At 39.2% G+C, this 5,333-nt stretch overlaps 1 non-coding gene across 1 annotated transcript; it reads right to left on the reverse strand.

The window, feature by feature from the left end:
* Window positions 1-4,186: 4,186 nt before the first annotated feature.
* On the reverse strand, window positions 4,187-4,305 carry LOC145397719 (5S ribosomal RNA). The gene has a single exon (XR_013897029.1). It is a non-coding gene; the product is annotated as a 5S ribosomal RNA (ribosomal RNA).
* Between the last annotated feature and the right edge of the window lie 1,028 nt (window positions 4,306-5,333).

The raw sequence follows: 5,333 nt of genomic DNA on the forward strand, positions 1-5,333 counted from the left end.
CTTTTCCTCTGTCTAATCTACTTAACTCCTCCTGTATTACTTTTTCTGCTATTTGTATATCTGGTAGTATGTGTGGACATGCATGTTCCACATAGTCCCTCTCAAAATTTTTTTCTTCCGTAAAAACTAATTGGAAATTCTTATTTAGTGCTTCACAAATATCTTTCTCTTGTGTATAAGTGATTCCCTCGTCCGTAATGGATTGTATTTTATCTTTTACTTTGGTTTTGCTTCTGATATAGCTGTAAAACAGCTTTGGTTGATCACTAATTTTATTTATTATATCCTCCTCAAACTGTTTTTGGGCTTCCCTCCTTATTCTTGTATAATCGTTTCTTGCCTGTTTGTAATTATTATACGCCCTTTCACTATTGTGTCTTCTGTATCTATTCCACAACAAATCTCTTCTTTCTTTTCATTTTTTACATTCTGTATTGAACCATGTCTTTATTTTCTTATCTGCTTCTTTGTGCTGTGGGATGTACTTCTGGACTCCAATTTCATAAAATTCACAAAATTTTTTATATACAGCATTTAAATATTGTCCTCTAAGCTCATTTTCCCAATCAACTTCTAAGAAATACTTCTTTAGGTCTTGATAATTTCCCTTCTTTTAGTTTAGGCTCTTTTTGTAACTGTCATTGCTGTTTACTATGTCATATGCTATCCTAAAGTTATAATTTAGTACTGCATGATCGCTTTTGCCGAGTGGAGGGTGATATATTAAACTGTCAATATCATTTTCTTGCCTAGTACATCAAGTCCTCTTTTTCTGGTGGTTTCCCTCACATGTTGCGTTAGGAAAAACTCTTGTACGAGATCCAGGAGCTTTTGGTCCCAACAGCTTTCTTGGCTAACTATATCTAGAGTATTCCAATTTATATTTGTATAAAAATCCCCAGTGAGTATAATTCTTTCCGATTTCTCTTCCATTTTATGTAGTAATGATCTTAAACTCTGAATTGTACTCTCTGCCAGGTCCTCATATTCATCTCTTTCCCATGTGTTTGATCTGGGTGGCATGTATAAATTGGCTACAATTACTTTACCTTCAGATGTGTTGATCTCTACTGCAATCAGTTCTACTTGTGATGGTATATCTAGTTTTATTTCATTGACTTTTAGATTTTTCTTAGTTAATATTATAATTCCTCCTCCTTTTTTTAAATTTCTGTCTCTTCTCCATATATTGTATTCCTCTAAGTTTAGTATGTCATTGGATATCCTTGGTGTTAATTTTGTTTCAGTTAGGCATATTATTTGTGGTTCATTTTCTCTGACATAATCATTCATCTCTAGTAATTTAGATACCATTCCATCCACATTTGAGTACATCAACTTTATTACCTTGTTTATATACTTGTCATGACATGGTTCTACTACCTTCCTCCTTTTTATTCCATCCTGTTTGTGTACCACTTTCGTACCTGCAATCCTATTACTTTGTAAGAAAATTTCTTCTTTTCCTCTTCTGATCTTCCCTCATTTTTTGTTTTTGCTTCCTTCCATTTCTCTTTCAGTAATTCCAGTTCCTCTTGTGTTAGGCATCTTTTTATCCATACATTTTTGAACTCCTCTTTTTCCATAAGATTCTTTGCATTTTTTAGTATCTCTTCCACAGTGTTTACACTCTGGAAAGTCACCTTTAGAGGTCTTGTCTTGCTTTTCTCATATTTCCCTAACCTTTTGTGTTCCTCTATGTCTTTACTACAGATTTCCTCTGATACTTCTTTCAGTAAGCTCATTACATTTGCCATCTCCTTTTTGTCTCTTGTGATCTTGTTTTTTACTTCTTCCTCTTCTATACCATTGATTACTATAGATTTGTTTATATCTACTGAATCTCTGACTAACTTTGGATTGTTTTGGATTATTCTTTTCACTTCCTTTTTAATGCTTTTTTTCCTCCACTCTTGTTTCTAAGTCTTTCTTTACTTTCACCATTTCAGCATACGTGGTTTCCACATCATTTTTGTAGCTTTGCACAGCTTCATTCGCCTGTGTTATCTTTTCCTCAATATCATTGCTCTGGTCTATAAGACTGCTTACTTGCCTAATTGTCTCTGTGTCATTTTTGAACTCTTCCATAACACTCTCGTGACTGACTACTGTACTTGCCATTTCACTCATTTTCTTCCTAAGTGTACTCAATTCCACTGTTAGTTCACTGATGGTTGTGTCTTTCTTGTTGGCCTCCCTTCCTAGTTTTTCTATTTCTTCCTTTTGCAAGTGCATCTGCTTCTTTATTTCATCAATTTCATTTTTGAAAGCCATTTCTAGTTTGTATACACGTTCAACCAGTCTATTGTGAGTCTCCACTTCAACCAGTTCTTGGTAGAAATCATCATTTTGCTTTTTACCTTTATCCCTTTTCTTTTTCAAATTTGCTTTACTAAAGTATGTATCCATTTTGCAATACTAAAAGTACAGAGTATGTACTTACAATCCCCGTGTTGCTGTAGTCTAAACAAACCTCAGCTGACTCAGCGCATTCTTTCGTCTTGGTTCTCTTTCCTGTTTGAACTAGTCTTGTTTAAACTTTTTTTTTTCCTTTTAATAATGAAAAATCATTTAGTCTAACCTGGTACAGAGCTTGACTCATACAAAGATACTAATTTAGGTAATGCCACTGGCCGTGTTGGTTCGGTACGGAGCGCCGATGTCGCACATCTGCCTTGATTGACTCCCTCTGTGTGTATGTATGTATGTATGTATATATATATGTTCGTATATCTATGTATATATGTGTCAATGTATATACATATATATATTTTTGCCTTAATGACTAGGGGCTCCGGCCTCAATGGTCGATAGGCAAAAAAAAAAAAAAAAAAAAAGCTCAAGTTAGTAGGTTTTCAGTTCAGTTTGAGTGTTGTGCAGTGTCAGTGCAGTGAAGTTTGTACATCATCTGTACTTGTGAAAACAGCGAAGTGTTGTCAAGCATTGGGTGTAAGATTATTCCAATTAGTGATGAATATCTTCGGTACTTGTTAAAATAGTGAATTATCGTTGGGAACCAGTGAAGTGTAATTGCAGTTAGTAAAGTCTGTATAGCTCCATTGCTTGTGAGAATAGTGAAGTGAAGTTGGAAGGCATTCAGTGTAAGTATTTGGAAAATAAAGACAGTGAATTTGAGAAGCCAATGTTTATTTACAACGCCTCAGCTGATCTTGTGTATTCAACACCTGAAGGCTGACTAAAGGAAGAATAACTCACTGGGCAACGTCCTTCTTATACTGTACTACTGCCGTTAGAGCCTGTGGCAGCATGGGGTTGGGACGTAACACAGGTGTCAGGAGTGGGATTATTAAGGGCTGCAGTGAGTCTAACCTTCGACATGGAGGGAGAAGGTGTCCAGAGAAGAGGCCAAGCTAGGCAGGAAGAGGCATCACTGGGTGCAATTATGAAGCTATGACAAGCTCAACTACAGGCACAGAACGAAGGACAGAAAGAACTCAAAGAACAATGACAGGCACATAATGGACAGAAAGACCTCAGAGAACAATTATAGGCACAAAAGAAAGAACTCAAAGAACAATTACAAGCACAAAGTGTACAACTACAAGCATGGAATGAAGGACAGAAAAAAACTCAAAGGACAACTACTGTACAGGCACAAAATGAAGAAATCAAAGAACAGTTGCAAACACAGAGCGAACAGCTTCAAGTGGCATTACAGGAGCAACAGAGGGAATTACAACTGAGGATGCAAGGACAGCTAGATGCATTCATGGGGGAAATGAAGGAAGAACAGGAACAATTAAAGGAGGAGGTATATGCGAGCTACGGCAGTAGAAGTATGAGGTTAGCAACAATGTGGCCGTGTGCAAACAGCATGTAGACGACCAGTTGAAGTTAGTTAGTGAGGAAATAGTGACGGAGTGAAGACAGCATGTACATAACCACCTGAAGCATGTAGCCAACCACGTGAAGATAATTATTGAGAAAATTGAGGCTGTAGGGAAATATTGCACTGCTGAGCCTCAGGTTAGTGTACAGGGAGCGTATGAAAAGAATGGACAGTGTATGGTAAATCTTGACGGATCCCAAGCATCTAAAGGTAGCATTATTCATTCATTCATTGCCAGACGCCATGTATCCCAAATGGGGTAGCCAAAGGCTTAGAGTTAATTGTTTTACAGGGAGAGGCACTAATCCTCCACCAACCCCACTTGACTCGTAGGGATGCCAACAGCATCTGGTGTTCCCAGGCGGTCACCCATCCAAGTACTAACCAGACCCAACGTTGCTTAACTTCGCTGATCGGACGGGAAGCGGTGTACTCAACGTGGCATGGCCGTTGGCAGGTAGCATTACAAGGATGAATAATCAGGATGTAGGAGATTTAAGTCCCGGACTTAATTATGATGCCCCAGTTTTTAGGCCCCAAACCAGTGAAGTGCATGGTTATAATGTGGGTCCAGTTAAAAAGAAACCTCAGGAATTTGATGGTAGAGTATCTTGGGAAGCTTACTGTGCACAGTCTGAGTTACTTGCGGATCAGAATGGCTAGGACGATAGACAGAGGGACAGAGGGCAGTTGCAGCTTGCTACTAGAGTTAAGGGTGCCGCTGTGAAAATTCTGGGCCAGATGTCAGTGATGGAAAGGAACAGTTATCAGTCCCGAGAAGTGCTGAAGCACAAATATGAGACCATGTACCAGACAGGTTTACAGAGCAAGATGCTGGAGACGTGTACGGGCTCCAGGAGAATCCCTATAGCAGCTTGCTCATGACCTAGAGAGTATGGCATACAAGGATTACCCTGGAGCAGAAACTAACCTGTTGGTTATTCTACTGAGGGACCAGTTCATCGATGCTCTTGATGGTGCAGAGTTGAAAGTGCAAGTGAAGCAGGCACAACCAAGAAGCATGCAAAAAGCACTAGCCAGGGCTCTATAATTTGAGTCCTACGTCAGGTCCAGTACATCCACCTTTCAGGCAGGTAGTAGTGCAGGATTCAAGGCAAGAAAGGGTCAGGTATGTGAAACGGAAAAATTTGAGGGAAGTTGCTGGTACTGCGAAAAGCCAGGACACAGAAAAGGGGACTGCTACTAATGGAAGAGGGAACAAGAGAAGGCTGGAGAAGCCTGCTGGTTCTGCGGGAAGCTGGGACACATGAAGGAGGATTGTCACAAATGGAAGAAGGAGCAAGAACAGAGCAGTGCAAGGAAATCTTCAATTGTAACAAAAACGTGTTGGACATGTAGTGAGGTGGGACACTTCAGTTTTGAGTGTCTGAAGAAGAAAAAGGATGATAAGAAGGTTGCAGAAGACCAGAAAGAAACAGAAAATTAGTGGAGGTGGTGTGAAGGGGCAACCACCAGCCAGCTT

This window comes from Coenobita brevimanus, chromosome 42 (assembly GCF_032717465.1).
Source record: "Coenobita brevimanus isolate Jiangsu-jjx chromosome 42, ASM3271746v2, whole genome shotgun sequence".
Taxonomy (NCBI): Eukaryota; Metazoa; Arthropoda; class Malacostraca; order Decapoda; family Coenobitidae; genus Coenobita; species Coenobita brevimanus.